Source organism: Schistocerca piceifrons, chromosome 8 (genome assembly GCF_021461385.2).
Source record: "Schistocerca piceifrons isolate TAMUIC-IGC-003096 chromosome 8, iqSchPice1.1, whole genome shotgun sequence".
Lineage (NCBI taxonomy): Eukaryota > Metazoa > Arthropoda > Insecta > Orthoptera > Acrididae > Schistocerca > Schistocerca piceifrons.
The window spans coordinates 100,378,827-100,402,512 of record NC_060145.1 but is presented as its reverse complement, the minus strand read 5'-3'; positions in this window follow the sequence as shown (position 1 = coordinate 100,402,512).

Genomic DNA, 23,686 nt, shown 5'->3' with positions numbered 1-23,686 from the left:
GTCTGACACACCGGTGTCAATGTGTTCTTTTTTCCATTTCCAGGAGTGTACATGTGGCTGCAACATATTGAACGGCACCTGAAAATAAAATTTTTTAACAATGAGTAGTAAGTGAAATACGTATAGATTCCTTCTGTTTGGTATGTAATTAATACTTATGAGATATTATGTCTTTGGGCCTTTTTGTCGTCTTGGCGGAAGTAAGTTATTTACAGTCAGACATGTTTAAGGAGTAGTTGTGCGTGGAGGATAACTATGTGTTATGTTGTACTAGTCGTGTTTATCAGTGAAGGTTAAAACAGAAAGTGGGTAAAAGAAGGAAACGGCGTGTTACTTCTCATTTAATAGTGTAAAACAGGAACCGTAAGTCAGATTACAACACTAGACGAACTGAACCAACAGCAAGAGTATTAACGCAACTGAATAAAGATTGAACAAGAAACAGAAAACAGGTAAAACAAAAATATCGCGTTTCAACATTAACTTTAAAATATTAATGAGCAGCTCTAATGCTGCCCCTTGTATTTACCTCTGAAGGGGTAATGAGGGGAACACGTCACTTTGTGAGTTAGTGATGTTTGTTAAGTTGAATCATCTATACTTCTATTACATCTGCAAAGAACTTACATCTACATGATTACTCTGCTATTCACAATGAAGTGCCTGGCACAGAGTTCAACGAACTACCTTCAAGCTGTCTCTCTACCGTTCCCTTCTCTTGAGCTCACAGGAAAAATGAACGCTAAAATCTATCCGTGAGAGGTCTTATTTCTCTTAGTTTATTATGATGATCAATTCTCCCTACATAGGAGATCGCCAACAAAATATTTTCACACTCTGAGGAGGAAGCTGCTGATTGAAATTTCTTGAGAAGATCCCGTTGCAACGAAAAGCACCTTTGTTTTAATGATTTCCGCTCCAATTCATGTATCATGTATGTGGCACCCTCTCCCCTATTTCGCCTTTGTTTTAGCGATTGCCACTCCAATTCAACAATCATGTCTGTAGCACCCTCTCCCCTATTTCACGATAACATAAATCGAGCTGGCCTTCTTTGAACTTTTTCGATGTCATCCGTCAGTCCCACCTGTTGCGGATTCCACACCACACAGCACTACTTCAGAATAGGGTGGACAAGCGTGGTGTAATCAGTCTCTTTAGTAGACCTGTTGCATCTTCTAAGTGTTCTGCCAATGAACCACAGTCTTTAGTTTGCTCTACCCACAACATTATCTATGACATCGTTCCAATTTAGGTTATTTTTAATTCTAATCCCTAAGTATTTAGTTGAATTTACAGCCTTCAGATTTGGGTGCCTTATCGCGTAATCGAAATTCAGCGGATTTCTTTTAGTACTCATGTGAATAACTTCACACTTTTCTTTATTCATGGTCAATTGCCACTTTTCACACCAGACAGATAACATACCTAAATCATTTTGCATTTCGTTTTAATCATCTGATGACTTTTACAAATGACAGCATAATCTGCAAACAATCTGAGAGGGCTGCCCACATTGTCTCCTATGTCGTTAATACAGATCAGGAGCAATAAGGGGGCCTATAGCACTTCCTTGGAGAACGCCGGATATCACTTCGGTTTTACACGATGACTTTCCGTCCGTTATTACGAACTGTGACCTTTCTGACAGGAAATCACGAATCCAGTCGCACGTCTGAGGCGATATTCCATAGGCACGCAGTTTGGTTAGAAAACGCTTGTGAGGAACAGTGCCGAAAGCCTTCTGGAAACCTAAAATATGGAATCGATCTGACATCCCCTGTCGATAGCACTCATTACTTCATGAGTATAAAGAGCTAGTCGTTTTTCACAAGAACGTTATTTTCTGAATCCTTGCTGACTATGGGTCAATAAATCTTTTTCTTCTCGGTAACTCATAATGTTCAAACACAGTATACGTTCCAAAACCCTATTGGAAATAGAAGTTAGTGATATGGGCCTGTAATTCAGTGGATGACTCCTATTTTCCTTTTTGGGTATTGGTGTGACTTGAGCAATTTTCCAGTCTTTAGGTTCAGATCTTTCTGTGAGCGAGCGGTTGTATATAATTGCTAAATATGGAGTTATTGTATTAGCATACTCTGAAAGGAACCTGACTGGTATACGATCTGGACCGGAGCCCTTGCCTTTATTAAGTGATTTAAGCTGCTTTGCTACACTGACGATATCTACTTCTATTTTTCTCCTCTTGGCATTTGTTCTTGATTGGAATTCAGGAATATTTACTTCGTCTTCTTTGGTAAAGGAGTTTCGGAAAACCGTATTTAATAACTCTGCTTTAGCGGCACTTTCATCAGTGACTTCACCGTTATTATTGCGCAGCTTCACCAGCATTTAAATTCCGTCCTTTTCTCTGGTGTTTTACTTTCGTTTATGTTTGCATCATTACATACAGAAAGGAATACCTATATGTCTGCGTTCGTGCCCTAATATATCTTACGTTATTCTGACGATACTTGCACCAAATAAGCGATATGGCAGAAACAGCTCTTTCCCACTTGTTATGGTAGCTCTGCCTCTTGACACGGGGTTCCCTCGTCCCACAATGAGGGTGTCGTGACGGAAAAGCACTGCAGTGTATCTCTCCAGCTCGTATTTCTCCGTCTGGCTGCACAGAAAATAATCCAGGGCTCTAAATTCATCTTTAAAACATTATCTTGTGCACTTAACCTGCCCTGCTATATTCGGCAATGAAAGCTGTTCCAGTATTTGCTCATATGAACAGCCAGTCAATTGAAACGGTTCACTTCACGAAGAGAGCGATTAAAACGCGCAGTAACCCTAAAAAAATTTCACCCTGGGTCGGAGTGTGCGCTGATCTGAAACTTCCTGACAGAGTAAAACTGTATACTGAAGCTACATTCGAACCTGGGACACTTCCTTTCGTTGTCCGGTACCCTACCGACTGGAGTATCAATGCACTGCTCACAGCTTTACATCCACCAGTACTTCTCTTCTACCTTCCAAACTTCACAACATTCTCCTGCAGTTCTTCTCTTCCAGAAGTGCTATTCCTGCAAGGTGTGCAGAAGAACTTTAATACTGAAGGTAGAAGAACATTAATTGCGGAAGAAAAGCTATTATCCCATCACAGAGTATTCTTTTGAAGCTAGGAAGTGTTTGCAATGGCAAGAACAATTGCATGTTGTATGCGAACCGACCTTCTATTGCCTAGTTTAGAGAAAGTTACAGCCGCGGGCTCTATAACAACAGGTGAAGTAATTTTAGGAAGCATACAGCGAACTGAGAGCGTAATTTTTCTGCTTGTGCAGTATTTATCACCAGAAGTTTCTGTTGTAGCTGGCTCCAAATGTAATGGATATTTCTAATCCAATGAGAATTGTTGGTGCGTTGGTATAACAAAGGAATATCAGTCACAAACCTCTGCAGCAACAAAAAATTTTTGAACCTTATAGTGATTTCTGTTCGAACGAGTGGACACACTTCGTATTAATTTTGCCTCAGCTGTGGAAGCTGCTGAGCAGTTAGTCAGTAGCCATGCAACGAGAGTATTAGTGTGCAAAAGATATATTGGCCCATACCTGCATAAATGGCGCAGTTACGTGAGGGTCAGAAGTAGTTGTGGGGGTCCCGTACAAAAGGCTACTGCTCAATACGCAGGTGCACTTCGACAGTTGCATTTTATGCACAAACATATATGTCTCATATCTTGTACGTTATAGCCAACGAGACTGCAAATGATCGTATTATCAAGTTCTGCCATTAAGGCCAATAATTTGAGAAAATTAAAAAACGATAGATACAGAAAGACAATAATTCGTCACTAAAGTACCAATAAATAAATAGTCCCGTAAACAAAGATTCAGCTAACGTAATATATGTCTTATGATGTGGTGCTGAAGGACACCTCATACAACAAAAGGGTATAAAAATTTTTTGTCTTACTAAGGTAGTAACAATGCAAAATAAAGAACATGTGTGACGTGGAAATTATGTGTCAGTGGCCTAAAATATGATAGCCGGTATCGCCTTAATATAAAATTTTCTGCTTTTCTTCTGCGTCTTTCTTGAAGTAGTGAAGTTTTGGTTTAATACTTATAGCTATATTTTCAAGAGATGAATACACTAAGCAGATTCAGAAGGATGTAGGTTGCAGTAGGTACTGGGAGATGAAAAAACTTGCACAGGATAGAGTAGCATGGAGAGCTGCATCAAACCAGTCTCAGGACTGAAGACCACAACAACAACAACATATTTTCATTTTCCTTTATTCTTTCCATTGTGGGACTGGAATAGCTAGCGGTTCCTGAAACTCTGTCGAGTACATTTTTTGATGACATTTCTGCTTTCCTTTATGCTGCTTTCGACATAAATTTAACGACGCTGCACATACAAGGTACGGACGAGGTCTTGTTATCATTTCGAAAAATCATAGCTTGGAAACTATAAGAGGCACAGAATCATTATTTGTTTTAAAATGATTATCATCTCTCAAAGCTTTCTTCCTCTGTTGCAGATTTGACTTGGAGTGTGATGTGTCGTTCACACCGACACAGGAAAAAAAGTGATCAGAGCTGATTAAAGTTAATTGACAAAGAAAGGAACGTCTGCTACGGCGATAATAACAAAATCCCAATTAAAGTGTCTCACACATATGATGTCTTGACAGTATGGTGACTCCAGAGTCTGACAAAGTAATACAATTACGACCTTCATAGACAAATGTACTTGTATGGAAAATATTCAAAGTACGAGTAAGCTGTCCTGAATAACACCAGCATACCAGCAGAGAAGTCTATATTGGATACAGTCTGATTGCCCCAAGTGAACAACGATGAAGACTCAATACAGCGTCGTCAGTCCCTACAACTGACTTCGAGAGAGTCCTAAGAAGATAGGGTGTGTAGCACCCACCTGGAGGATAGGAGAGGCTCTCGAAGCCAGAAGGACTGACTAGTGCAACTTCTTTGTTTTCTTCATTGTAATTTCATCCCCCTGCCCCATATGGGCCGGGGAGGCCTGGCAGAAGCACAGTCCACCTCTCTTCAGCCAAACAGCTTTATAAAAAACAGAAAGGGGGATTCCACCATAAAAAGGGCGTGAGCCGTGGTAAAAATTCCTGTTTTGAAGAGCGCGCCGCAGCGCGTAGTGTGAAGCAGTCGCCTTCCGTCTTTGGCGGTGGCGCCGCTGTGGCAATCGCTGCTTTGGTGTCTCCCTCCCGTGGGAAAGGGGAAAAGGTTGCCTGTTCACGGGCATTTAAGGGGCGCAATGAGCTCGTCAGTGGGCTTGGTGCAACCAGTGGTTGCTCAAGGTCAATCCCTCCAAAACCCAGGCGATCATTGTAGGCAAAACCACCCCTTCCTTCCGCCTCCTTGATTTCTACATCACCATCTATGGCCGTCCTATCGCCCTCACTCCCACCCTTAAGTACCTTGGCGTCACCCTCGACCGTCGCCTCTCCTGGACTCCCCACCTCCGGACAATCCAAGCCAAGGCACGCTCCGGACTCAGTCTCCTCAAGCTCCTCTCCGGCCGTACGTGGGATCTGGACCCCTCCACCATCCTCCACACCTATAAATCCCTCATCCGCCCTATACTTTGTTATGCCCATCCGGCTTGGATCTCCGCCCCCCTCCCTTTTATAAATCCCTCCAAATCCTTGAACGCCATGCTCTCCGCCTCGCCTATCGCATCCGTCTCCCCTCCCCCATGCGGATCCTGTATGATCTCATCCCCTTCCCCCACCTCCTCCTTTTCCTTGAAAGGATACGGATCCTGTACACCTCCCGTCAACTCGACCCTCCTCACCCGCTCGTCTCCCCGATCCTCACCCACCCCCACCCGCTGCCGCGCCTGTATTCCCATGTCCCACCCGGTCTCCATCTCTCAACCCTCCTTACCTTCTCCCAAGGTGGCTTCCGCCAGCTCCCCCTCCCTGATGATGTCCTCCTTCCCTGCATCTTCCCCTCCTATCAACTTTGATCCTCCCCCCCCACCTCCTGTGTCCTTTCCTTTAGGCAGCCTCCCTCCCCCCCTTTCCCTTCCCTTCTCTTTCCTTTCCCCCCTCCCTCCCACCCTCTCCCCCGGGCTTCCCCTCCCCATTCCTCCCTCCCCCTCCCTCCTTTGCCCATGGCATCTCTGCTCTCCCCTCTCCCATTTCCCCTTCTTCCTCCTCCATCTCCCCTCTTGGCAGGTCCCCGGACTCGTACACGCTCAGTGAACATTCGCGCGCCGGAGATCATCGCCATCAGTGTTTAGTGTGTGTGCATCGTTTTGTGTTTCGTGCAGTTACAACTCAACTGTTCACATGTGCCATCGCCGTTCTCCGTGTTTTGTGCGCCGTGTCTCCAAGTGTTAGTGTTTTTTCGTCCAACGTGAACGGCTTCTTGTTTGTTTTTTTGTATCTCCATTTTTTGCCCGCCGTTTTTTGTATGTATATATCACCTCTCTGTCATGTTTATTGTTCCACTTAAGGCTGAAGACCAGCGTACTATGCTGCTGACAGCCCGCCTGTATAGGTGTTTAAAATTACAATAAAGGAAAAAAAACTCGTCAGTGGTCAGTTTGTGTGAGTCTGGGTGAGTCCCTCGTTCCCAGCTTGCTAGTATGCCTCTCGTCCGCATTTGTGAGGCAGTTGGTGTCTGTCTGTCGTCCGGAGTCCTAGTTTGTCTTTCGTTAGAATCAACCTTTAAAGCTGGCAGTTGGATCGATCGGTTGGTCGGTCGTGCACTGAGACACAAGATGACTTGTCCGTCTTGAGCGTCGGCGCATGTGAGGTCGCCACGTGAGTCCAGTGGGCCGCGCCGTATAGCGAGGGGAGTGGCTCCGCGGTCGACACAAGAGCAACAGGAGTCAACCCACGACATCGGTACGGGCGGTGTGAGCTGCCACGCCATGAGACGGGAGATCGGCGCGCCTTTCTGCTTCTGTTGAAGCGACTGGCAGCGGACGGTTCGGGAGAGCGTTTTGGGGGTGCTGCGCCAGTTCTTCGCCAGAAATCGCAGGTTATTAGAAGTTAAGTGATTGGTGATAAGTTGTTTTATTTACTCTTGTTACATTCCACTTGTCTTCTTGGTAAGTCTCTAGTCCCTAGCTTGCTCGTCTGTCTCTCGTTCGCATTCGTTAGGCAGTTAGTGTGTGTCTGTCGTTCGGAGCTGCCTCTGTCATGTTTGTCGGATTCGGTGTGATAACGAATTTTTTGCTTGGTGTGTAACGGCCTAATTCCTGAAATATGTTTTTATTTTGCCTATCATCTTGAGAGGCGGTATCTGTGTACTGTAGAGCATTTTAATTTGTTTGGCCAACCCTGTAGAATTTTATATAAGATTGCATTTCATGGGCTTTTATTTAAATGTTCATTTTGGTATATAAAGTTGCTACCCTTTCACCATAAGACTTTTCTTAGAAGTTAAAATCAAGTTGCACCTTCGGTGGCAAGTTAACGTTTTGATTTTAGTGTTTTGTATCATTACCATCCCTCCTACGGGGTGCATAGTTTGTGTGCTTATGTGAATTGTTAAAACTTTTACTTAAGGGAATCTGGTGTGTTGCGGATTTGCACCTGTGTAGTCTTTCAGAGGTTGTTGTGAGCCGTCGTGACCACGGCTGTGTCAAAAGGGAGTGGCAAGGTTCTCAGCCCGAAAGCTCATACACTCAAAAATTTGTTTCTTTCTGCCTCTAAATAAATTGTAACTTGATGTTTAGAGGGTATTTCTGATTATAATTTTAAATCTGTTTCTTAAAAAAAAGGCTTTTAGGAAAAATTCCCATTTGTTACAAGCAATTTCATTTTGATTTCATCAGTTACTCCCTGGCAACTACTTCCACGCTCACATAGTGTGATTAATTGTGTTAATGTTCTTGATAAGTCGCTAGTAAATAAAGTAAATTCTTAAGAAAAGTTTTGAAAGTAAATTCACGGTTCAGGGGGATATAAATGGGGATATAGAAAACACTGTAAATGGAGATTATGGGAGTTAAAATACACACTAATATGGGGATATTCACTGGGGGGGAAAGTGAAAAAGTCAACATCAAGTTAAAAGAACACAGCTGGCAACTTGAAACACACTTAAAAAACACTGGAGCCAAAATCAAGTTAAAAGTCGGCCACAGTATAAAAAGCACACTAAAAATCATGGACTGTATACTGGTCGATCACACAATTAAAACCACATCACTAGATGACACTGCATAACGGCACCAAACACAACACTAATGCAGCACACTTGATAATGAACAAAAACCAATCAGGATATACCGGTGGGGGGGGGGGGGCAAGGGAGAAGGGAAAATTGAAAAGGAGACAAGAAGGAGGGGAGAGAAAGGGGTATGAGGTGGAGGGCGCGCCGAATGAGAGCTGGGGAGGGAAGGGACAGGAGAGGAAAACAGCTGAGGAGAGGGTGAAAGGATTCAGGGGGAAGGAAGGAAAACTGCTCTGGGAGAAGGAGGTGAGAGGAAAAGGGGGGCCCTGGGGAGGGGTGGGAGAACAAGACCAGGCTACAGTTGGTAGGATGGGTAGATGTCACAGCGATCTGGGAGGGGTAGGTCTGGAAATTTCCCTGATGAAGGAGTTGGAGGGTGTGGAGGTGGAGAGAGGGAGGGATACAGCGATATAGGTGCGGCAATGAGCGGGGGGTGGAGAGGAAAGAGGAAACCAGGGAGTGGGGAGGATCAAGCCAGCAGACAGTGTAATGTATGCGGAGATGTTGGAGGAAAAGGAGGAGGTGGGGGAAGGGGATGAGGTCATACAGGAGTCATGTGGGAGAAGGAATGTGGATACAGAAGACAAGGTGGAACACATGGCGTTCTAGGATTTGGAGGGCCTTATAAAGTGGAAGGGGGGGGGGGGGGCAGAGATCCAGGCTACGCTGGCGTAACAGAGGATAGGGTGGACAAGGGATTTGTAGGTGTGGAGGATGGTCGAAGGATGCAATCCCCATGTCCAGCTAGATCGGTATTTCAGGAGACAGAGATGGGAATAGGCTTTCTGCTGGATGGTCAGGAGATGAGGGGTCCAGGTGAGGTGACAGTCAAGGGTGAGGCCAAGGTGTCTCAGGTTGGGGTGAGCTGGATGAGATGACCATAAATGGTGAGTTAGAAATCATGGAGATGGAAAGAGTGGGTGGTCTGCCTAGGATGATTGCCTGGGTTTTGGAGGGGTCAATACAAAGGAACCACTGGTTCTACCAAGTGGTGAACTAGTTAAGGTGAGTTTGGAGCGTGTGTTGGGACAGTTGAAGCGTTGGATAGAGGGTTAGGAAGTGTTGTCAGCATGTTGGAGGAGGTGGACAGTTGGGGCCAGCTTGGACATATCTGCGGTGTACAGAATATAGAGGTGAGGGGAGAGGATGGAGCCCTGGCGGACGCCAGCAGTTGGATAAAAGATATGGGAGTTGGTGTCATGGTGGGTGACATAGGAACGTCAGTGTAAGAGGAAAGAAGCGACCAGATGGACAAAATTGATAGGCAGGGCGGTGGGGAAAATAGAATAAAGTGTGGTTCATCAGTGATGGAGAAACCTCAGAAAGGTGGGAAGTCAAGTGGTTGGCCTTACTAAGGTTGTCGGGAACGGTGTGATCGTTTTGGAGAAGGGGGTAACGGGGTGCGGAATGGAAACCAGTAAAGCGATGGAAGGCTGACCAGTACTTGGAGTTGATAGGGAGGGTGGCATTCAGTTGTGTACAGGTCTGGCGCCCGTCCTGGCGTTTGTTTGCTGTAATAGGGTTCCATATGTGTCGCTGCATTTGCCAGTAGCGTTGAAGTGTATTCCTGTCACGAGTGCACAGGAAGGAGTGATAGAGGCGGCGGGACTCGTGGAGGAGGAGGACAGCCCACAGAGAGAGAGTGAGAAGGTGGAGTTGGATGGTTTTAGGAGGAACATGGGCCTCCACGGCGTCAGTGACGGCCTTCTGAAGGAAGGATGAAGAGTGGATGATGTCATCAGGATGGTGATAGGTAAGAGGGTGGCTTTCGACCTGGGTGGCTACAGATTCCCAGTAGGCATCCCAGTTGGTGCAATGGGAGCCATGGACTACCTTGGGGGGTGGGGGGAGTGCAAGGCAGGAAACCAGAGGGGTGTGGTGAGTGGACATTATGATGAGATGGACAGGGAGGTGGCCGCTACATGTGGGGTCAAGAATGTTGATAGCAATACGCCCAAGGAGATTGGCAAAGGCAATGACAACATCAGGTGTGGTGTTGCTTTTGGGATAGGTGTGCTGGGGGAAGGGAAACGAGGTCACTTTCGATCGTGAGGGGGAACATGCCACCAAAAAAGGGCAGCAGGGGAGCGGCTATGGATGGTGAGGTCAGTGGCAGTCACATAGGTGGAGAAGGTGAGGTCAATGAGGGAGATAAAGTCATAGGGATGAGGAGCACTGGAGCAGACATAGATGGGTGGCACAGGTAATAGGGAGGGAAAGAAGACACTAAGGATAATGTGTTCGGTGGGGTCATTTAGGAGGGTTTGTGGCTGGACGGGGGTGTGCTTAAGGCGGCCAATAGTGACTCCACCCAGCACTCGAGGACCAGGAGCATCAGTTCAGTGGAGGATATAGGGAGAGGTATGGATATATGGTGGGTCTAGAGAAAGGATTCATTCAGGAGGAAGGTGTCGACCCAGTGGTGAGAGAGGGTTCATGAGTAGGTATTTGTTGGTGTGGAAGGAGCAGATGTCCTGGAATAGGATGTGACATTTGTGCCGCACCATGATGGGAAAAGAGGGGGGTGAAGAGAGGGGAGGGAATAGGTTTAAACTAGGGTGTCAAGGTGGCTGAAAGTGAAGTGGCCTGGTTGTGGGAGTAAGGGGCGAAGGTGTTGAGGTGAAAGTTGGAGTGGGCAGTGAGGGAGATCTGTTGGAGGAAGTGTGGGCACTGGAAAGGGTTAATGTTTTGGAGGACTATGGTGAGGCACCAGATGTCTTCATCCATGGGGTATGGACACAGGGAATTGTTAGGGTGGATGGGGGGAATTGGTGGGACACACAGAGACCGTAATCTTGGGGTGGCAGGAGGGGGTTTAGCTTTACATTTGTGGAAGTAGGTGGAATGAGGGCTACTGCAGGTGTTACAAGAAGGAGGGGTAGCGAGGCTGGGGCAGTTTTTGAGAAAATGGCTTTGCAATGGGTACAGGTGGAGGGGGGGTTTCGCAGTTGGGGGTCAGGTAATCATTATACATGCATCAGCACTGACAGCAGTAGGATTGGGGAGGCGTTTTGGAGGATTCAACAGGGTGGCAGCAGTGGAAAATCAGGGCACCCTGGACGAGGTGGTGGTTGATGAAAGTGGCGGACTCTGAAAAGACCTGCATGAAATAGGTGGGCCTAGAGGCATTGTGGATTTGGCAGGCACAGTGGATTTCCAGGTCTGGGTGTGAGTTCACTTCTGCCAACACCTCATCCTCCATGATCATCATGCTGAGCTTGGTGATCACGGCAGTGTAGGTGGGGGGGGGGGGGGGGGCGTGACAGGGAGGCTGGGGCTGACAAGGAGAGGAAGAGGACAGGAAGGGTGTCAGGGACTCATGGGGGCCAAACATAATGCACAGGAGTTTACAGAGGAGGTCCATGTGAAAGGAAAGCTAGGGGGACTTGATGAGGATGGAGTCCCTGCAGTGAATCAGTTGGGAGATGGTAGCACCAGGTAGACACGTTCGTATCTCCATGGTGACAGTACAGGCATCAAGGAACTTGGGATCCGGGGTTGACAGAACTAAGGTGTGGAGGGTGGGGGCTGGGGTATGGGTGTCGTGGGGACTGGTGGTGTCCATGGAGACGGTGGGAGGGGGAGGAGGTGGTGACTTTTTGTGGCAAGTGGTAGGAGCAGACTCAGCAATGACGCTCTTCTGGGGTTTCTTGGAGAGGGAAGGCTGGGAGGAGCGGAGAGGGACGTGGAGGAGAGGGAGGTGGCGGCGGCAGATCTTATAGGCGCAGTGGTGGTGCTGGGAGATGCGGCTGGTTCAGTGGTGGCGATTGTGGCCCAGCGTGACGTGATGCGGGTGGGGTAGGCAGCTGATGAATTGATGGGGAGGGGGTGAGCGAGGGGAAGCTGACTACCTGAGGGGTGGCAGCAGAAGTGGCAGTGGAGGCATACATGAGGATGGGGGCAAGAGTGGGAGTTGTTGCGGGTGTGGAGGCTGAGGGAAGAGTGTAGATGTGGGGGTAAACAGCAGGGGGGGAGATGGAGGAATGGGTGAGTGGGGAGAAGGGTGGCGAGGTATAAGGAGGGAAGCCAGGGGTAGCACTCCAGGAAGTGACAGTGGAAGTGGGGGAGGGGGAGTTGTAGATGACAGTGGATGTGGGAAGGCTCATGACGGACGGAAGGCGATGAACGGATGGGCGGTGACGACAGACGGCGGTGGACGGACAGCAGGCGGCAGTGACGATAGGCGCTGGCGGACGTACGGACGGCGACGGACGGACAGCAGGCGGCGGTGGTGACGGTTATCAGTCAGGCAGGGAGACGGATAGATGGACAGATGGGCGTATGACAACAGCGGCAGGCGGCGATGAGCACCGGGCGGTGGCGATGGCGGACGGACGACAGTGGCCGGCCGGCAAGCAGGCAGGCAGGCAAGCAAAGAGCCAGATAGAAACAGAACAGCGACAGCAAGAGGCGCTTCGAAACCGTAGATCACACCCTGAGGGTAGCCCGGGCAGTACAATCCGTTGACTCCGAATTGAGGGAATCTGACCCTCAAGAGATGGACTAGTGCCACTCTGGCACCGACCTTTATAGAGCGAAATAACCGCGGCACTATTTTCTTGTCACGTGTGTGGCGGCATCGAATGGAAATGGCGGCCTCTGCTGGCGCTGGTACCGCCGCCTGGTGTCCGTCCGTTACTGCAACAGCGCGAGTCCGCGATGATGAAGTGTATAGGGGCCATGTAGGCTGCACGCGCGCCCGAGATGCCGGAAGGGTTGCCGATCGCTTTTGCGAAGATCTCCAGTACAGCAGAGTGTATCAAAACACGCCAGGGAACATGCTGCACGTCATTTAAAAAAAAAAAAAAAAAAAAAAAAAAAAAGACTTTGTGTTCTTGGCATGGGGGAGCCCTCGTCAGAGAGGTCCACCGCATGAGCGTCTGGGGAAGGGATTCCAGTGGTGGTTTCTCGTTGCCTTCCACTGGTGATGATGAGGGCAACACAACACCCAGTCCATGAGCGGTGGTATGCAGAATAAAAATCTGTGACAACGATACTCTAGCATTTCGTACCAGTATATACAATATACATCTCTAAACTGAAAATCACTGTGAAGTACATGGCAGAGGGTATATCCCACTGTACAAGTTATTAGGGTTTTCTCCCGTGATCTCCTGCCCCAAAACAAACCAACCCTTTTCTCCCAGTTCACTCACATATGGAGTGTGGGAAGAATGATTATTTGAATCCATCCGTGCGTGCTGTAATTTTTCTAATCTCGCCCTCATAATTCCCATCTGAGAGGTATATAGGGGATTGCAGTATATTATCATTTAAAGCATCATTTCTTCAGCCCTTCCATATATCCGCACCTCTCACTATCTCCTCCACCGAACTGATGCTCCTGGTCCTCGACCACAGTATATCATCATCTGAAGACGGTTCTTGAAATTTAGTAAGTTGGCTTCCTCAGGATAGTTAACGTCTATCTTCACGAGAATACCACTGCAGTTTCTTCCGAATCTCTGTAACACTTTACCAGGGGTCAGACTAAGTTGTGATCATTCATGCTGCTCTTCTCTGTATACATACGCAGTTAGTCTTACTTGTTACCAGTGCCACGTACTTGAGCAATATTCTATGATGGGTCACAATCTCCTTTGTAGACTGATTGCACTTCCCCAGTATTCTACCAATAAACCTGAGGATGCCATGTGCTTTCCTCACGACTGAGCCCATTATTACAAAGCGTTACAGTCAGGTATTTGTATGAGTTCACCGATTCCAACTGTGACTCATTGATATTATAGTCGTGGGATACTACGAGTACGTTTTTTCGTTTTTTGAAGAGCACAGTTTTACATCTCTGAACATTTGAAGCACGTCGCCAGTCTTTGCGCCACTTTCAAATCTTATCAACCTCTGACTGAATATTTTCGCAGCTTCTGTCACACAGTATTTCAATATAGATATCTACGTCATCTGCAAAGAGCCTTAGGTTACTATTATGCGGTGACAAAGTGCAAGTTGCATTTCAAGGGAGCTGCAAGAAATCAATTGATCGTGCGTAAAGTCATTTTCAGGAAGCCAGATATACTGTCCATAAATTATTGCATAAGCTGTTACTCCTCTTTGTGTGCGAAGTACAAACGGTCTAAACATTGCAACGAACCGATCGTCCTCTGCAGTATGCGTTTCCGTGTCCCGCGCCGACCTTCATAGATTCTGACTAAGACTACCTTAAAAAATACCTGTTTTCCGATGGAACAACGATCCACATTTCTGAATATGTGACTAGCCACAATATTAGGACCTGGAACTCCGAAAATCTCTACACCACACGTGAACACTTCTGTGTTAACTTAAATTTTAATGTGTGGCCTACCACTCGATAGGGTAATGGGCCCATTTTTCTCTCCAGAGAAAACCATAAAAGGAAACGTTTAGCTGGACACGTTCGAACAGTGTCTGCTGCCGCATCCATCCGCAGGCATCCAGCATTACAGTGCACCCCCACATTGGTTTTGGAACGTACGGGATGGGTTGAATGACAAAGTTCCTGAGACGTTGATGGATCGTGATGTTACCATCGCATTGATCCCTCTCACAACATTAGACTTCTCTTTGTGGGGTTAGGTAAAAGATTTTGTGCATGTGAAAGCTATTAAATTATATTGCTATCCTTCACCTGTAAAATGGCAGCGCTGAAATGATATCCTTCGGGTGACGAGTGGTGTTTAATCGGGGTTCTTTATTTATGGTAGTATAAAATCAAATCACCAACCAGTTTTGCAGCTTCAATACACCAAATCCTTTACACCACATATAAATAGTTTCATCTTGATCGACCTTCTGACGTTCTCGTGTCCTCAATACAAAAGGTAAAGTACAATAAAAATACGACGTACTAACATCTTTACTGAAAACTTCACGAACATTAAAAGTACGTTAAATAATAGTTTCCAAGTTTTGATCTTTTTATATCGTAATGGGACTGTATGGGCTTCCTGGAATCACACATAACTGATTGTGAACAACTTTCACTGCTCCTGGAGTCTGCGAAGAGTGCCGTTTCGTGGAAGTTCGAAGTGCGCACATTGAAAGACGACATGTAAGTGAGCGGCCGGTCCTTCGGAACACCCAGTTGGACTCGCCCAGCGGTCAGGACTACAACGCGTCTGGAATGTAGCCCCATCACGTCTGTGTCTTGCTTTCTCTTCCACATGAGGCGTGGGGATTTGGTCACTATTTGGTTATTATGCTCCGATTCACTGTAAAAAAAAAAAAAAAAAAAAAAAAAAAAAAAAAAAAAAAAAAAAAAAAAAAAAAAAAACTCTCTGTGCTGCGTAACGAAAATGATTTGTGTTAATAACAAGAAACGAAATACACTGTCCCCTCACGTTAACGTGACGACTTGTCAAGAGCCTTAATAAACAGAATTGCAACCCGAAAGGTGCAGGAAGAGAGCCAGTGAGGCTCTGGAAGGTACCGACAGAGACGTGGAGCCATGAGGACTCCAGTGCCGTGGATTCTCAGTTGAGGGTCCCTGTCGTAAACAGCCCAGTTCAGCCCAGTTGGGGTGGATCCACAGATTCCGGGGAGTCTGGTAGCCAGGAGAGTACGGTAAATTCATCCTAGTGCTTTTCGAAACATGCATGTTCACTGCGAGCCATGTGACACCTTTCATTGTCTTACTGGTGGATGACATCACGCTGAGGAAAAACAAACTGCATGTACGGGTGTAATTGGTCTCTAAGGACAGATGCTTGTGTTGGTCCACGGCATCTTCCTGAGTGACGAGATCACCCATGAAATGCCATTAAAACATTCCCGAGACGACAACTCTCCCTCCCGTTTGCAGATTGTTTGCTTTCAGACATTTCACGCCGTAAACGCCTATTGGCATCTGTCCAATGGAGCATAAACCGTGATCCATCTGGAAAGGCCACCTGTGCCATTCAGCGGGCCTCCAGTCGCGGTACTGGCGAGCAGATGCCAGCCTTCGTGCTTGAAACTGGCACCTGCTGCGGAGACCCATACGCAGCAACGTCCGCTGAACGATCGTTGATGATGACGCGGTCGTCAGCGCCCTTCAAAGTCCCTATCTTTACACAGTCCAATTTTAGCCATTTTTACGAATGATGATGATGATGATGAAATGATGAGGACAACAAAAACAGCCAGCCCCCGGCAGAGAAGATCCCCAACCTGTCCGGAAATCGAATACAGGCCCCCGTGACCCAGAGGCAGCGACGCTAACGACTACACCACGAGCTACGGACAGCGATCGTTGAGGAGACACTGCTGGTAGCCTCTTGGGTCATCTGGACGGTCAGTTGCTCAGAATTGCGTGTTTATTCGCTACTACACACCTTCGCAGCCGTCGTTCCCCCTGTCATCTACGACCGTTGGTGCACCACATTTGCCGCGGCGCCGGATTTTGGTATCGGCATTTTGCCGCGCACAGTGTACTGTAAGTACGGCGGCACGCAAGTAGCTTACAGACTTCGCCACTTTGAAAATTCTTACACCCTTGGCTCGAAAGCCAGTGGAAGTCACATAGAGCACTTAGTTCCCACATTACAGCAACGACTGTGCTGTTTGCCGCGTGTCGCCGACACGCTTTATGTGTCCTCGACTGGTAGTGCTACCGCCCGCCACCTGTGAGTGGTTATTGCCCGTCGAAGTCGAACACAGACGGCGGTCGCATTAGTGTACGAAAGTAGATTCACCCACGCGATGCATCAAATATATCGGTACGTAAACAATACATCAGTTTAATCCGATGCACCGATACTATGAATCGAGTTTTTTAATACTCTGACGGATAAAAGTCTTTCTAACCTCCCCCTCACTTATCGACATTAATGACAGTGAAAAATTAAACTGCTTGTACCTAATGGAAATTTGGGAAAAGCAATCGTCACCGAAGTTAATCTGTCGGTAAAGAGAGAGGAAGGGTTACACCTAAATGAAAGGGAAAATGCAAATGAAATTGGTGGAAATTAATTTTGAAAAAGGCTAAAGTTAATAAAGAAAGTAAATTTGCGGTCGTTACGTTATTACCTGGCGTTAATTAGATATTTGAGATTTGGGGAAAATTACGGTCGCCAGTCCTATGGACAACTACTGCAATAACTGAAAAAGAAAGGTTAATGCACATGTAATTAGCACTAAAAGCGTGGCAACTGAAGATTGACACGTGTTATGTGAAAACTGAATGTTTGTCAGAAGTAATAAATTTCGCTACACTCTGACTTAATTTAGCAAAAGAATTAATAAAACTGGAAAACTGAAAGTTAATTTAGTGACTGAAATTAATAGTGAACTTTGTTTCTGAAGCACTACGAAATTAAATAAAATAAGGTTAGTCTTGGGCTACCTCAACAATCATCTAAAAGGCAACTTGATTCAATTCAATTTCGAAATAAGATTTAACTTGGAATTTGAATTAAATGATTTTTAACATTTAACAGTAGTAAAATTTAGTGCATACCAAGCTGAGCTGCTGTCACAGGTAAGCTAAAATATGGTAACAAAACTTGCACTCTTAATTTGTGCTTGTGTAATTTAAATATAGTTCTATTTGGTTATTGTAGCCAACTATGATATTTTAAATGAACTTTGAAATTAAAGCAGTGAAATAGAATGATATTACTTTAATGCTGGCGTTTGAATTTCAACGACACTCCGGTTCATTTCGGAAATGGAAGGGACCCTCCTTGATAATGCAATTGGGGCACTGAGCAAGTTGCTGTATTTTAGTGATGCAAATGGAATAGTCTGAGAAGCTGAGGTCTGCCATACAGCTCTAAAACTTTACGTGCTTTCAGTCTTTCTTGTTGGTTGATTGAAGGTTTGAAGTCGTCGATCGAGGAGTTGGCGACAATCACTTATTGTCGGCCGTCGCTTGCCGCGGTGGTCTAGCGGTTCAGGCGCTCAGTCCGGAACCGCGCGACCGCTACGGTCGCAGGTTCGAATCCTGCCTCGGGCATGGACGTGTGTGATGTCCTTAGGTTAGTTAGGTTTAACTAGTTCTAGGGGACTGATGACCACAGATGTTAAGTCCCATAGTGCTCAGAACCATTTGAACCATTTTCGGCCGTCACTGTTGCAGAAGCTGGATGTTGGCGTACCTTCTTCTCAACACGGTCACAAGGCGAAACGGGCTCTTTATGCGTGCCAGCTAATGTTTCCCGTCCGTGACACCGTGCCAGAAACTATCATAGCAAGTCGAACGCAATTACATGCTGCCAAACACCGAAAGCGTGCACCTCGTGGGAGCGTCGCTCAGCACACCTGTTCCACCGCCCTACTCCAGCCAGATTCTGCTCTGCCCACGCTCCACGCGGCAGAGTTAACACTACCCAAGATCCTAAATACTTTGGGTCTCCACACGACCTATCGATGTAATTGTTCGATAGCATAATTTTCCCTAGGCAAGACCCAGCGTAAAAAATATAAATAATATTTACAAAACAAAGTAATTATACATCGACATAAATGAATAAACAATTACAATATATAAAGACACAGAAATGTCATATCTTCAGGTAAAGATAGGAGGATATGGATTTCCGGCGTTACATCGTAACACCAAGAAAGAGCTGTTGTAGTGGGACGCGAACTTGAAGCGTCACCCATTCACCAGTGTCAGCCCAGTTTGTAGGTGAATATAAGTTTAATTTAGTTTTGTTTATGTATTTTTTGTAATATTTGTAATGGGTGTGAATTGTCTAAAGTTTTTGTATTTATTTTTTATGTTTCATGTACGGAGAGGGCGGCGCAACGAACGGTGACAGCATCTTCACTGCCGGGACCAGAGAGAAAATTGCTGGCCACTATACGTCGCGGGTCGACAGCCAAAGAGCAACAGAAGATTCTGAAACCGATTTGTTGAGTCGTGCTTCTAAAAATTGAAAATGAATAATTTGTAATGTTTTGTACAACAATGACGTCATAGAGAGTTTAATGTTATTGAAAATGTTAGTCCTATCTTGTCAAGGCTCATGTTCACGTCTGTATGTAGGAAGGTAATAAACTAGTGGATGCTACTAAAGTTGAAATACGTGTTCCGAGGATTTATTTATGAAGAATTATGTGAATGAATTAATAATATATTTGACAAGATTATTGAATTTTGACAGCGTTCATCGCTACTTTGAATCTCAAAAGTTTGTTCAATGTGGTTCTAATATCGATTAAATCAGATAACGTGTATCAATATAATTTCTGAAGAGAAACAAACGACATCTAAAATTGAAAAAGTTTACGCAAACCAATTGGCCCGAGTGACGTAATTCTGCGCATACGACTCAAATGATGTTTTACAGTTTCGTTCAAGAACCATTCTGAGACAATTTAAAAAGAACATAAATAATTTTCAAGTGGGTTGTAACTGACGTAGGTGACGAAGTCTACACATGGTCATATGTCGAAAGAAAATCATTTATAAGAAACTTACGTCGTTACACTACACTGTGCGCCATAAACGAAGATTGGTCGGAGTGTTTCAAGATCTGAAAGATGATGTCTGTTCACATTTCGTGCCGGTCGCATAAGAGTGGCGCTAGCAGCGTCACTATAAGGATGCAAATCAGGTCTCCTTTAAATACATTCCGTAACGGTCGAGAGCGTAAGTTACCTTTTCCACTGGACGTGGTGAGCCAATGTCAGCCAAGAATCCCTTTAAGGCGACAAAGACTCCATTATCAACACCTCGCTGGTTTTGAACGGGGTCGTGTAATATGGCAACGAGAAGCTGGATGTTTGCCCTGCTATATTGTAGAAACACTTGGCAGGAATGTAGCCACTGTAACTGACGGTTATCGGCTGCGGTCACAAGAATGTACAGTCGCAAGAAGACCGGGCTCCGGACGTCCGCGTGACACAACCGAGGAGGAAGACCATCTTGTTCAGTACATGGCTCTGGCGTATCGTACTGCATCTACAGCAGCGGTCTGAGGAGCGGTTGCTGCCACAGTGACACAACGAACTGTTACAAATCGGTTTCTTCAACGACAGATCCGATCCGACAGCCCTGTGGCGTGCTGTCCACTGGCCTCGAACCACCGACATTTGCGACCTCACTGGTGCCAAGCGAGAGCTGATTGCAGGGCTGGGTGAAGGTTTGTAGTGTTTTATAATCAAACCTAGTTCTGCCAGTGATGGCTGTGTGTTGGTTAGAAGGAGACGGTCTGCAACCGATCTGTCTGTGTGTCTGTGTGCTAGGCACACTTGACCTCCACCTGGAGTTATGGTCAGGGTGTGATTTCATACGACAGCAGGACTACCCTCGTGGTTATCCAACACTCCCTGACTGCGAAATAATATGTCAGTCTCGTCATTTACTTTATGTTTATTTATTGACACACCTATTTCCGTAGGACAAAATGATGTTGTTGTGGTCTTCAGTACTGAGACTGGTTTGATGCAGCTCTCCATGCTACTCTATCCTGTGCAAGCTTCTTCATCTCCCACTACCTACTGCAACCTACATCCTTCTGAATCTGCTTAGTGTATTCATCTCTTGGTCTCCCACTACGCTTTTACCCTACACGCTGCCCTCCAATACTAAATTGGTGATCCCTCGATGTCTCAGAACATGTGCTACCAACCGATCCCTTCTTATAGTCAAGTTGTGCCACAAGCTCCTCTTCTCCCCAATTCTATTCAATACCTCCTCATCAGTTATGTGATATACCCATCTAATCTTCAGCATTCTTCTGTAGCACCACATTTCGAAAGCTTCTATTCTCTTCTTGAATAAACTATTTATCGACCACATTTCACTTACAAAGATGGCTACACTCCATACAAATACTTTCAGAAACGACTTCCTGACATTTAAATCTACACTCGATGTTAACAAATTCTTCTTCTTCAGAAACGCTTTCCTTGCCATTGCCAGTCTACATTTTACATCCTCTCTACTTCGACCGTCATCAGTCATTTTGCTCCCCAAATAGCAAAACTCCTTTACTACTTTAAGTGTCTCATTTCCTAATATAATTTCCTCAGCATGACCAGACTTAATTCGACTACCTTCCATTATCCTCGTTTTGCTTTTGTTGATGTTCATCTTATACCCTCCTTTTAAGTCACTGTCCATTCTGTTCAACTGCCATTCCAAGTCCTTTGCTGTCTCTGACAGAATTACAATGTCATCGGCGAATCTAAAAGTTTTTTTTTCTTCTCCATGTATTTTAATAGCCACTCCGAACTTTTCTTTTGTTTCCTTTACTGCTTGCTCAATATACAGATTGAATAACATCGGGGACAGGCTACAACCCTGTCTCACTCCCTTCCCAACCACTGCTTCCCTTACATGTCCCTCGACTCTTATAACTGCCATCCGCTTTCTGTACAAATTGTAGATAACCTTTCGCTCCCTGTATTTTACCCCTGCCACCTTCAGAATTTGAAAGAGAGTATTCCAATCAACATTGTCAAAAGCTTTCTCTAAGTATACAAATACTAGAAACTTAGGTTCGCCTTTCCTTAATCTTTCTTCTAAGATAAGTCGTAGGGTCTGTATTGTCGGCTCCTATCAGTTTTTCCATTCGTCTGTAAAGAATTAGCGTTAGTATTTTGCAGCTGCGACTTATTAAACTGACAGTTTGGTATTTTCACATCTGTCAACAGCTGCTTTCTTTTGGATTGGAAATAGTATATTCCTCTTGAAGTCTGAGGGTATTTCGCCTGTCTCATACATCTTGCTCACCAGATGGTAGAGTTTTGTCAGGACCAAATAGAGGAGCAAATCTCCAGCGTCTTGGAAGGTGTCAGTACATGAAATTACAACATAAAAGTAAGAACAGATAAAATAAAATATTTATGAACCCAAAAAAAGTCAAGCCATAAGTTTAAGTAAACGCAGTCAACCACATAAAACAGGAACCAGATTCATTTTTCAAAAAACTCCTCAACAGAATAGAACGAGTGACCATGAGGAAACTCTTCAGTTTCGGTTTGAAAGCGAGTGGATTACCGCTAAGAGTTTTGAATTCTTGTGATAGCTTATTAAAAATGGATGCAGCAGTGTGCTGCACACCTTTTTGCACAAGAGTTAAGGAAGTGCGATCGATATACAGATTGGATTCCTGCCTAGTATTAACTGAATGAAAGTTGCTAATTCTTGGGAATTAGATGATATTGTTAACAAGAAACGACATTAAAGAATATATATATTGAGAAGCCAATGTCAAAATACCCAGACTAGTGAACAGAGGTCGACAAGAGGTTCGCGAATCTACATCACTTATTGCGAGAACTTCCCGTTTATGAGCCAAAAATATCCTTTTATAATGGGAACAGTTACTCCAAACTATAATACCATACGACATAAGTGAAAGAAAGATTCTGAAAGCGGGCTTTCTATGACAGTTTACTATCTATCTGAAAACCTAGAAAATTGGACTTTTCAGTAATACTAATCACATGCCCATTCTGTGAAATTAAAACCTCGACTTTTCTTTAATTGTGTGTTAGGAACTCTAAAAACTGAGTCTTACTGTGATTTAGCATTAGTTTATTTTCTACAAGCCATGAATTTATGTCATGAACTGCACTATTTGAAACAGAACCAATGTTGCCCACAACGCCCTTTACTACCAAGCTAGTGTCATTATCAAACAGAAATATTTTAGAATTACCCATAATACTAGAGGGCATATCATTTATATTAATAATGTGCTGTCCATGAACAGCATTCCTGGGGGTGATTCCTAACTGGATACCGCTCAGCCATATACCGCTGTTGTAACCCAGAACGCTCTACAGAATGTGGACATGTTGCCTTGGCCTGCATGATCAACAGAGCTTTCTCCAATAGAGCACATATGGGACAACATTGAGCGAGTCATTCTAAAACAGCATTAACCGACCAAGTGCAACAGACACGGAACTACAGCCCATAAATACTGACGTTTGGCACCTTTACAACACAATGCGTTCACATTTGGATGCTTCCATTCAACATTCTTGCTGTTAAATTGGTTATTAACGTTCCAGTATTTCAAATTTTCCATGGCTTTCCTCACGCTTATGTTAATCTGAGATCTTGCCACGTTGATCACTTCAATATGTTACCTAGACAAATGTATTCCCGAAATTTCATTACTCTACATTAATTATGTTTTTGGTGCTGCGACTTTTTCCATCAGTGTTCAACGCTGTACATAGTCCATCCCTACCACACACGCACATACACACACACACACACACACACACACACACACACCTGCACACGTAGTACCTCGCCGTCAGTAATCGATGGGGCCGCTGCCCCGGATCCCCCAGCAGAGCAATGCCGCGTTAAGCCGTGATACCGCGTACCGCTGCTGCCCGTGGTAATGCGCTAAATGCCTGGCAAGGCAAATGTGTCGCCCCGCGAGACTCGCAATTAGCGTCTGATTACGTGACGTCAGTCGCGAGACCGACTGCATCGGAGCTCTTCTGCGTAATGGCTGTCTCTCTGAGGGCACCTCTGGCGATTTGGCGTCGCTCACAGGTGGCCACGCTCCCTCCATCTGTGTGTGTGTGTGTGTGTGTGTGTGTGT